The sequence below is a fragment of the Patella vulgata genome, chromosome 8 (assembly GCF_932274485.2).
Source record: "Patella vulgata chromosome 8, xgPatVulg1.2, whole genome shotgun sequence".
NCBI lineage: Eukaryota > Metazoa > Mollusca > Gastropoda > Patellidae > Patella > Patella vulgata.
The window spans coordinates 41,132,050-41,145,134 of NC_065886.2; positions in this window are offsets into that span (position 1 = coordinate 41,132,050).

Sequence of the window (13,085 nt, forward strand, 5' to 3'; positions counted from 1 at the left end):
ATTATGTCATCATTCTTACACCCCTTTGTGGTCTTATACTATCTCATCTCTATCATTTTCACCGTTATATTGAACCGCCCAGTTAGTAGTACCACTAGTGTGCGGGTCATGGGACGACAGACTGTACAAATGGTCTGTCAACTTTCACAAAACAGACAGATCTCGAGATTATGTCCTATTTCTGTTCCTCTCATTCACAAGCATTTCTTCCCAACAATGACCTCAATAGGCAGGAAATTGACTCAAAGTTCAGGTTCCTCGCTTCGTCAACTTGTATAAAACTGCTTTCCGGCGAGATAACGATCGGCGACCAGCTATAATAAAGGCAATACGATCTATGTTGATATTCATTGTGGGGTGGGATTGGGGATGGCGCCCTAGATTTGGACCCCACCCTCTATTTGTAGTTTTTAGATCCGCTACTGGATGTATCATGTATTTATTTTAGTTGCTAATGCCATTATTCAGATATGCATTCACATGCCAAGTCTATAATCTACGCTCTAGATCAGTAACGTAAATAACAAAATTCTGGAATGGACACAAGAGGAACGACAAGAAGGTGATTGAAAGCCTTCAAGGACAACACATTGTTTACGATCTGTTAAATAGTTGTATATCCAATCGCATCAATTTAGACTAATACCATATTAGCCCGTTCAGACGCTTAAGTTGAACTGGTTTAAAAACCCGGAGATCGTTAAACCAGTTTAACTTAAGTGTCTGAACGCAAATGTGGGGCAAATAAACCAGTTAAAAAAAACCCAGTTCGCGACCTGTCTTCGAGGAGGCTTTTTATTTTAAACTGGTTCATCTTAGCCGTCTGAACGGGTTGGCTTAAAAAACCCGGCCTCTCGAAGAGTTCAGAATAATTAAACTGGTTTGGCTTATAGTACGTGTGAACGCAACACGATGCTGTCTTAAAAAACCCAGCAATTATGAATTGGTTTAAAAATAAGCGCTTGAACGGGCTAATACTTTCGCAGCTTATATATAATTCCCATGTGCTAGACTTTATAAAACGTTTTAGAAATATCACAGAATACAAAACTAAGCTCTTTCCCTTTGTCTATAGATTACTTAGTCATGATTATATTATATATCCCAAGAAGTTGGTTTATTGTTGAATCATTTTTTTATTTATTTTTTTTGGAAATCCTGACTGATGTTTAGACAATAAATCATGTTGTTTAATGAAGTTGTACAGGTGTTTTAGGATAATATTTTTTTCAAAATCTTACAAATTGTGCACGTTAATGAAATGAGGCGATAATTTTCTGGTAATTTTGTATCACTCCCCCCTTTGAAAGCGGCTGTGACATGTGAAGCTTTCCATATGTTTGGAAGTTGTTTAATTGTAAGACATAGGTTAAACAGATGAGTTAATGGAATTACAGTCGCGGGAGATATGGTTTTTTTTAGATTTAATGGGTTGATTTCATCTGGCTTTGAAGAGTTAGGTATTTTTAATTGATTTTTAACCTCTTGTTCAGTTACGATAAAATCATTCAGTGTGACATCAGAGCGTGCATCAAAAGGGGGGGGGGGTAATTAATGCGAGGTATTTGGTTTTGATACAGATATAAAATATGAATTTATTTTGTTGTTTTATCAAATGGCTGAAAATAAATTTTGCCGTTTATACGATATTTTTTATAGGTCTTAAAGTTAATTTCTACAGTTATTAACGAATGTGTACTACATATAGGGTGCAGTATTGTATTTTTAGAAATAACGTACCTTTTATGTGTAATAAAAAGATATATGTATGTTCCGGGATGGGTTGTAAAATTAGTTGATATAAGATTTACTAGATCCAAGCGTTGCAATAAAATACGCTTAGTTTTTGGCATTACTGGAATTAGTTAAAACATTCATATTAAAATCTCCTTTTAATATCAAGGGAAAGCTTGTATCGCTTTACTTACTATATCATAAAATGAATCCAAAAAGAAATTTGCGTGTTTGGTGGACGATATAGAACTTCCTAGTTGAAACGTACTCTTAGAATAACTAATACCGACAAAAATTATTTCTAAAATTTGATAAACACATAATATGTCATGTGTATTATTCATTGTCAAAATATATATATAAATGAAATGAAATGGGATTTAACGTCCTACTGTTCTTATCTGAACTGGGCTAATAAAGACGGGCATACGCCTTACAGTGTGCTATGAGGGAAATTTTGCCCGGACAGCGTCACTACGGCCTACTCTTATATCGAATTCCAACTGTCAAGGGATCTTTTACGTGCACGCCAATGTGTACACGGGACCTCGGTTTTTCGTCCCATCCGAACGACTGACAAGGGGGAACCACGCCGGAAAAATCTGGATGAACTTTCTCGGCCAATGCAGGGATCGAACACCCGACCTCCAGGCTAGCGAGCCAGCGTCTTACCCATTTAGCCAACAAAATATATATAAATAATAACGTTTAGTATCAGTTTAGTTGAAACACAGTTAATTTGTTTCCCGATACTGTTATTCTTTTTGTTGTTATTGTGGAAATTACTAATTACGTCATTGTGTGTGCTTGACCAATCACATAATTAATTGTACACATTTGGTCAATTGAATAATTAATAGCAGAAAATCTGAACGTGACAGCTTTCTCAAGGCCAATGTCCATAGTGGGTCCTATAAAAGACATTATGTAGACATTATGTAGATTCTTTAATGAATAGGCACGCATTTGGTTCTTTAGGAGATAATGTTTAGGTTCAGACACACCATCTGGATTTAGTAGACCCCATTGTTTCGTAGGAGAGCCATGATGTAGGGGATCCGTCTGTAATTCGCTCTGCGAGTTAGTTGGGTTGAGAGAATGACTTTTATTGTAATCTGTGCTTTTAATAATAATAATAATAATATGAACATTTGTATAGCGTCAATTCCACACTTAAAGTATGCTTTATGCGCTTTTTACACACAATTTTTAATTAGATATAACGTTGAAATAGGTATATTTTAAGTCTGGATTTGAAACACTCAATAGAAGGAGCACTTTTGATGAACACTGGAAGATCGTTCCATTTTAATGGAGCAAGAAAACTAAAAGCTCTTTCCCCAAATGTTTTCATTCTCCACCTTGGGATCACCAACTGTATTTGGTCACATGAGCGTCAACTCCAGGAATGCTTGTAACTTTGAATTAGTTTAGTTAAATAAGATGGTGCTAGGTTATTAACACATTGATAGGTCAGCGAAAGAATCTTGAAATCACTCCTTTCCTGTATTCGCAGCCAGTGTAAAGAATTTAATATTGGTGATACATGAGATGTTTGTGGGGGTACGAGATACTATCCGAGCGGCAGTGTTTTGTATCTTTTGTAACTTCTTAATGGACTCCTTAGATACACCACCAAGAAGACTATTGCAATAGTCTAAACGGGATAGGATTAAGGAGCGGACAAGTGTACTTGTTGCTTCGGGTGTTAGATAATCTCCAATCCGACTGATATTTTTTAGGTGAAAGTAACATTTTAACCATGTATCCTGTAAGTAGAAAAATATACTGTTGTACTGTTTTAGCGAGATTGGATGGCCCAATGGTTAGCACGCGCCCGGTATCATAAGGTCTGTCATTGAGTCAAATGGCGGGGTTTCGATTCACCCTCGTGGGTTTTCTCCGGGTCCCTCCCACTGCTAAAGACCACTACGTGCAAGTGAATTATTGAAATAAAATTGAACCATGTGTTAGTCCCGAAATGACCTAGTTTGTGTCAAGTGGACGTTAAACACACACACACTCTCTCTCCCTCGTACTGTTAATCCTGAAATCACATAGTTAGCTGCTGAAAATACGTACACAACAAGTGATGTTGAAAGCGAAGTCCTAACATAAGAGAATTACAATAATATACGACAGAGACAAATCTATACCATCACAGGTCTGTGGTAGAGAATACATCGGACGTCGGATGTGGTAAATGATTTTATAACTCCGCTTCACATATCCGACGATGTTATATTGCTACAAATGAGAGACCGGGGAAAGACCATTGGCAATGTGGTGTGTAGATTAGAGATTTATATGTTTTTCATGAAACATGGCATTTTTTCAAAACTGTCAGGGTTTGTTAGCCACGATCCCACTAAAAGTTCTCCAGCTGGGAACCCAGCTACCCCTGACGTATTGGCGTGTTGCACATTTTCAATTGAAAGTTCAGTTTTGCTCGGGGCTCCAAAAATACAATATCTGCTGTTTAGTCGTTCGGGTGGGAAGAAAAACCGAGGTCCCATGTACAGCTTGAAGTGCACCTTAACGAACCCCTGAAAGTTGGAATTCAAAATTTCCCTTTAACCCACTTCATTGTGTATGCCCGTCTTCATTAGCCCATAAAGTAGGATGTTGCAGGTCATTTCATATCATTTCCGTCAGGTGTATCAAAGGGGAAAACATCCCGATAACAGTATGTGTGTGTGACGTGTTTCTTATACACAATCTAAACTCAATTTGCTTTCCCACCGCAAAATCGTCTTAATTCTAAACCTTGCCTGGAACCCTCCAGGGGCCCCTCAATCTAGAAACTAAATAACTTGGATCTTTTTGAAGATCATTTTGTTTTCAATTCTGAAAATCGATTTAACTAAATCTAGATTACCAGAGAAGATCAGTGTTTTGGACTAAAATCGTCGATTAGGAATTTAAATGTCGTCAATCAGCCCCGTGTGTATGGTCAATACATGTACCTAAAGGACAATCTGTCAATATTGGCATTAGTCATTATCACATGTGATAGAGCTAGTTAAACACATTCCAAATATAATTTTAACACAGAGATGCGTAACGAAGATTTGAAGAAACGGAAGTGACGCAAAAAATTAAAAACAAGAGTTATCCTTCTTTATAACTGACTGAAGGAACGAGCGATAACGGATACACGGCCGAATTTTAGCTCATTGATAATTCCGTTGAAGACGAAAAGTTGTTATGTGAGACTGTGAAAGGATAATTTGACAACTCAAAAAAATAATTGAATGCCACTAGATAAAAGAATACGAGATAAATAGAAAAGGCCCACACATTCGCTTGTTTTTATTCACTCAAGACTTCATAAAAACATGGTAATGCACGGGATTTTTCTATTTATTTATTTTTTCCTCCCTCTTATCTAGTGACAGTCAATTTCAAGGAATACTGATTGATGGCGGTCTTTTAGCGAACGTTGATACAAACAGCCTTAACGACTGTGGACCTATCTGACATACTGCAAATAACCCTTAATGCATTTCGACAGATCGAGGCCAAACAGTTATTTTATGTGGTAATCCGTTTTACATATTCACAAATGAAAGACTAGATATTGTTCCTTGTCAGACACTCCGTCCGCCGTATAACCATGCCGGAAAATCACGAAGAAATTCCTCAGTCAACACAGACTTCGAAACAAAATAAAAGAATGGATTTTTTTTTTCTTTAAATTTCAAGGTCTGGTGTTTCTTATTTATATCAGACAGGTCTATTAAAAATCGAACACTGGTTGACAGTATTGTGCTTTTGAATAGGCTGTGGAATTTACTAGAACAGATGTGCATAATTTGACTTTGTAATAAGCTATTTTGAAGATTGAGATTCAAATAAATTACATATTTTTGAATACGCCAGTGCTGCAGAAATGGGATTCTTATCGTATAGTAGACATAATATATAGGTTATGGTCAAGAGCAAGAGCCACTGGGACTACGCTCACTCGGGTTGCTGCAAAAATATGCGTGTCTTTCGTATATATTATCCAGTGAGTTAAATAGCTCTAGTAAGCAAACTCTTCTAGACTTGACAGTGTTCAAAGAAAAACCCGATAGTCCGAGGATACAGCCCCCCCCCCCACCAACACACCTTTAGTGAGAAGACCATTGTTAAACATACATTATGCAACAGCTAAATCTGCCAGTTGGTGGTCTTTCTTTAGGTCTGAAATGATACCTAAATTATTAATCAGACATTAATTTATACAGACCATAATCAACTCTCGATGGCATCGCTAGCCTCTGATATTTACTGGATTAGAACCCGGTCAGCTGCTTCTGATTAAATCAAAAAATAGATAGATCAGACTGACTGAAATTTTCAGCAAATTGCCTTTACATTATCTAGTTTGTAACTATTATAGTGAGAACTGACAGCTCTTTATCTAATCTCCCCTAATGTATCTTTAATAAAGTAGAACAATAGTCTAGTCGTTTCGTACAAACATAATTTTGTGATTTAATGGCTTAAATTAAGAGTAGTTTTGAAAACTTACGTCATAGATTAGATACCTTATAGACAGGATGGCGTCGTTAAAAACCTGCTCTAGTGGATTGTGGATTTGGATAGGGGTTACGGCTGCAGATTTCGTCAGGGACTTGACCAATCTGTTTTACAGACCTAATGCGACATCTGTCTTTTATCTCTGTCCAAGATGACTGACCTTTAAAAGGTCAGACCGCTATAGTTCTAAGGGTGACGTTACATCACAATGTTTACCAACAAAGCAAGATGGCGTCGATAACGCCAAAAAAGATTACTTCTGTGGCTTGTTTTTGTTGTTTTATTAAAACAAACACGAGCAGGTCAATCAGATTAGACGGTAAAAATGTACTTCTGGACGAATTCAGATAAAACAAACAGAAAAAAACGTCAAATTGATGGTCACACGTGCGTTGTTTACATCGAACGTAGTAATATGAACTGGTACGGGCAGAATTATATCGTTTTACCCATTTTACGCCTCCGCGTACTATTTTCTGTACCTATTTACACTAAATATGGAATATTTTTTATCAAGATATACTTCAAACACCTTTATTTATTTTTCTAATACTAAAAAAAAATGTTTCAGAATTTAATTTGTCGAAAGAAAAAAGTTAATATTTTTTATCAAGATATACTTCAAACACCTTTATTTATTTTTCTAATACTAAAAAAAAATGTTTCAGAATTTAATTTGTCGAAAGAAAAAAGTTAATATTTTGTAGTCATTAAGTCGCATCGATGTCATCCTTATCAGTGATTGTAGCGGCCAAGCGAATATTCACTGCGGATCAGTGTGGGTCTTGACATGTAAAAAGGGCTAGCGCTAACCCTATACCAGCTTCAATAGAAGGCTTGGTCTCGCTTTATACGTACATCTTATTAAGGCCTTCGCGTTATACCCTACATATTTCAGCACTAATTTCGATTGGGTGCAAGCCCAACTTGTGAACCTATCAGATTCCTCGATCGTCGCGAATACCAAATCTCGGTGTTTCAAGCTAAAATGTCTACCTGTGATAATCGAGTTGCAAAGTTCAAGGTTCATTCAATGTCAAGGTTTCCGTGGCGGTCGCGATTCTGATTGGACGCAACTGCTCACGTGTCCGTAGATAACATAGCTATAAGTTCGGGAATTGTGAAGTAAAATTAAAGGGGGGTTGGATGGCCGAATGGTTAGCACGTGCGTGCTGTATCATAAGGCCTATTATTGAGTCAACTGGCGTGGTTTCGAATCCCCGGTTGTACGTGACAAGGAGTAGGGTCGCCTGTCCAACCTCGTCTTCCGATTTCCTCCCACTGCTAAAGACCCCTACGCGCAAGCGAATTATTGAAATAAAATCAAACCATGTTAGTCCCGAAATGACCTAGTTTGTGTCGAGTGGACGTTAAACCACATTTCTCTCTCTCTTTTTAAAATTGAATACAAATTATGACTTTTAGAAAACTTGAATTTTCGAACAATCAGGGGCCATAATACAGGGTATTACGTTCCGATGTGCGCAATTATCGAAAGGAACTGAGATTTTTGTGATACAAACTTAAATGTAAAGTTTCATCAAAATCGAATCATAATTTGTAATTTGACCTCTAGAGGGTCCACAACCTTGATATAATTTTTTTTTACACTATTTGCGTAGCGGAGCGGCAATTTTGTCCGGCAATTTCGGTCAAATTTTCACGAAATTCGAAATCAACCGTCATTATTGTGAAACAGTGATATATATATTCCAATGGTCTTTTAAATCGGATAAAAATTGTGACTTCTATAGGGGCCACAAGCTAAACAAAAAGGGGATTTTTCTTACGATCAGGGGCCATAATCCAGAAAGTTACGACCCGGATCCGACATGCGCGAATATCAAAAAATAGTGTTGGGTTACAAGCATACATTTCAAGTTTCATCAAAATCGTATGAAAATTATGACCTCAAGAGTGAGCACAAGTTAAAAACGTGATTTATTTTCGTACAATCAGGGGCACTAATCCACGAAGTTCCGGTCTGATACATGCCAATTTTGACAGTAACCGAGATCTTAGGGGATAGTCCTGTATTTCAAGTTTCGTCAAAATCGGATAAAACTGTGAATTGTAGAGTACAAATTGTGGACAGACGGACAGGGGCGACGACGTATAAACATGATATTGTTCACTGATACAAATTTCTATCACTACTGAGTGTAATAATACGAAAATTATGTAGGCCTACTAATAAACAGAATTATAGCAATTTCATTTTTTTTTTTTTTACTATAGCAATTTCATTTGTTTTCCTTTCTACTACGCCTATAGCTCTAAATCTAAATATTTGTTTAAAATTGTACCTACCGTCCAAAATGCAATTGTTGATTAATAGTGAATAGGTCTACATTGCTTTTCAACATCACAACAGATTCCATAAACTATAATTTCTGTATTTCTATGTAATTGAAAATATGAATTACTGTTTTTATTTTTGGAGGTGACCAAGAGTCAGATTAAGCTCCACGTAAAATAAATGAACACCAGACAGTTGTTATTCGATATAAGAATAGGCTGTAATGCTGCTGACCGGTTACAATTTCACTCTGGGTATGTGTATGGCGCATGGCCGTCTTCAATAGCCCAGTCGGTGCGATAGGCCTGCAGATGGACGTTAACCCCCATTTCATTTTAATTCATTATATGTAATGTGTTGGTTCATTTAAATGTCACTATTGTTCGAAACAAAATTTTGTCTGCATGTCAGTACAGAAATTTTAATATTTCAAACTAAAAAAAATGAAACAACTTTACAGGTTTAACAATCTATTTGAATATTATTCTGTCACAAAACAATTAACGTCCACTTTAATTTTAATGTATCATAATTTTAAACAGTATTGAATCTTCTTCTTGTGATATTGTTCTGCTTCAACCGGGCTAATCGTAAAGTCGATTCATTCGTTTCACTGGACAGAGTTGTCTCCCTTATTACCATTTCCATCATTTCTACTGAACGTGTACTAAATGTTGAGGTATAGTAAGAACGTCTTGAGTGATTTATGGCAAATAAAGTGACGAGCATTTTTTTTATTTTTTTTTAAATTTGAAATATGTATTTTTATCGAAATGAATAAGGAACTGAGTGACTGATTTGTAAGGCAAGACAATTTTATTCCACAAGGAGAAAAAAACGTCAATGGAAAAGTGTCTTACCCAAGAGGGGTAGGCAGAATGACGTCATTTTGGTGAAGTCATGGACACCATAATATTGATTAACCCAAAACTGTGTCTCTCTAATTATTTTGACAATGTGCCGAGCTGTTCCGGGTAGACGGAAAATGTGAAACAAAAAAGAAAAAAAATAAATAACATGTTTCTTGTGAAAAATATCATTTTGACTTATAGTCAACAATATAAAGTGCCCGTAATCCCATTACCATTTTGCAAATCTGCATCGTGCGACAGTTTTCCTGCTTTAAATTGACTAATGGATAAAACATTTAAAACCAGTGTATTAAACACTGTATGGTGCCACTTTAAGAGTAGTCACTCGGGGACTTGTTTCACAAAAACCTAAACCTCCTTAAAATCGTCTTAAACTAAAATTTCATCGTAACTTAAGACAGATGAATTTCACAAAACGAATTTAAACATTTTTTGATAAAATCCACTAAAATAATATTGTGAGTTAAAATTTTATGCTAACTTAAACTAGTGGCGTTTCACAAAACTTTTTAGGGGACAATTTTAACTAAAATCAATTTTAACTTAGGACAGCCTCTCCTAAATTAAAATTACAACGTTAATGAACATTGATTAGGGCTAACTTGTTAGATCTATTGCAACATATAGATAGATTTGGAATAATGATTATGATAAGTCCCGGGTCACATAATTTTAACATACCATCATTCACAAAAAATGAAATGAAATGAAATGGGTTTAACGTCCTACTGTTTTGCTCCTAACTGGGCTAATGAAGACGGGCATACGCCATACAGTGTGCTATGAGGGAAATTTTGCCCGGACAGCGGCACTACGGCCTACTCTTATATCGAATTCCAACTGTCAAGGGATCTTTTACGTGCACGCCAATGTGTACACGGGACCTCGGTTTTTCGTCTCATCCGAATGACTAGACAGCTGTCCTTGTCAGGCCCTCCGTCCTGCATCACTGACAAGGGGGAATCACGCCGGAAAATCTGGATGAACTTTCTCGGCCAATGCAGGGATCGAACACCCGACCTCCAGGCTAGCGAGCCAGCGCCTTACCCACTTAGCCACCGTGATCCCCTTCATTCACAAAAAAAAAATTCTTATTCAATTCTTTTCATAGCATGGGAAATACAGCTACGGCCCACCCGTTTATTTTATTGTAAAGCAAATTCAAGCAATTAGATGACGCCCTAAATTAGAACCCCAAGAGCAAAAACACTAAAAAACCCTGTAAACAAAACTCTTTGTTGCTATTTTATGTCATGGATAGACACCCCCCCCCCCCCGCCCCCCAAAAAATATCTTCGTGAAGGCCTACAATGGTTTAAAATAGCCAATTTCTTGGTATTAGAAGGCCTAAAGGCCTATAATACTAGACATGCCATATCTACACAAAAATTTCTTTAATACTATCACATTTGAGGTAAAAACAAGATATCTGAAACTCGGGTAAATTATTGGCATATTTTGTTTCGAAAACTTATCGGTAACTCATAAAACTCAAATGTCCATATCTCAGTCAATTTTCAAGTTACAGACCACAAATTTTGCACAGTTTCTAGTTTTTACATGTACAATAACATATTTTTTTCCAGATTTTTTCGAGGGGGTCGATTTCCCAACTTTCTGAAAATTGACCCACTTGACATGGAATGACCCATATGCAAAGTATTGGGGTTATGATGATTTGCAAAAAAGATAAATCAATAATCTCAAAAGTCTTTATTGAAAAATATTATACTCATATTTGAAATTAAATTTTAATATGATATATTTATTATTATTTTTAAATGCAGGCTTGCGTTAATAACACAACGTAAATCAGAGAAGCTTTAGGAGACAACGGTATTTTATCTTGGGAAAAAAATCATTTTAATTTAGTAAGATAGATAGGCATTATCCAATAATGAATGTGGAACTTTGGCTTTTTCAAAGTATCATTGAAGGGGTCTATGAGGCACCGGAACATTGGCTATTTGGTGATATGCACTGTGCGGGCGCAAGCAATTTTAACTAAAATATATTAAAATGACATTTTAAGTTACAACCGATCTTCGTGAAACGCATAAAATTTAAAATTTCATTTTGATTTTAGTTAAAATCTATTTTAGTGATTTTAGCCTAAGATTTTGTGAAACAGGGACTGGCTTTGTGGGCGCCATATTTTCGTGCCTCTTTTATTTGATTTATCAGTTTTTCGGGACGGAAATTTATGTAAATGCAACTGATTGAGCTCAGATGCGTCGCAAAACCATATAATTAAGGCTATATTTGAGCACCTTCAATTTGCTGTATTCGCGGACTGAATTAGCACCCCACATATTCGCCGACTATCTTGTTAAAAAGGGTACCGCATATCTTGTTAAAAAGGGTACCGCATAGATTGGTAGAATTGAACCATTTATAGACTGGTATTCGTATTAAAGATTCAACTTTCATGTAATAGTTTGCACAGGATTCATGTAGCATAAGAATCGCAAGCATTTTTTTTAATTGAAACAAATGTAATGTAATATTCGTCTTAAATATTAAAGCTCAGAAGCGTGCTGACGCCTCCAAGGGTAGATAGACCAAATTTAGGGCACTTTACGCGGAGGGGGAGACGGCACATGTTGGACTGGATTTGACGTATATCTGAACCATGGCATACCATACATTGATACTTGCCTGAGGGATTATTATTAAAGATACATTATGGGAGATTTTAATAGAGAGTTGGCCATTATTGCTATAACAGTTCAAAAATAGATGATGAAAGAAGAATATATTGAAAATTTCAGTCAAATTACTTTAGTCTGAACAAAGTTATCACTATTGTAATTTTTGACTAGAAATGGGAGTCAATTCTCTCTTCACCGTCTCCGAGAATAGACAATCGTTTGATTGACAGGCGTTAACTCCACCTACATAATCTCGATTATCAAGTAACGTTTTCAGTGGCTGTGGTTTGAGACGGTGTTGCAATTCAATTCGTATCACATTTATTTTTTCTACAAATTAAAAATAAGACCTTTAATATATAGATAAGAATGGACCAAATCAATGAGGCATAATTATAGCCGACTTCTTGTTAGCCTGCGTGTACTCTTGTACTGTAACTGGTAGGCCTGCGTAATTCCCGAACAGTGATCCAATGGAACTGCAATTCAACTGGGGTGATGTTAGCTGCGATGTTTATCAATTTCTATAATTTTTCTGTAAACACAAGTGACAAAAGAGCGTAGCCTATAATACCGACATCCAAACTCTCATTTTAACAACAACTAAACATAATATCAAGGCCGTATACATGTATATCGAACTTTCAATCAAATTGATTGACATGCGGCCTCGCTCAACAGCGGTCTCGCTTTATACACTCTATCATTCAGCCTCGATCGAAAATTATTTCCGGGAGTATGACGTCAGCGTAACGGTTAATCTCCGCTTACGCCATTTAAAAATTTAATCAATCAAAGAAATCCTGTTTAAATCCAAGCCGAATCCAAGCCATCCGTGGGTCTACAGAGTTGATTTTGAGCTTGTTGTGTAAATAAAGATCTAATTTATAATTTCTATGACATCTGAAGCCTAAATAAAGACTTGCAATAATCAGATTTAGCTCTTGCATAATATATGTTTAAGTCCTGACGTTAGCATGAAACAATCGAGAACTAAACGAC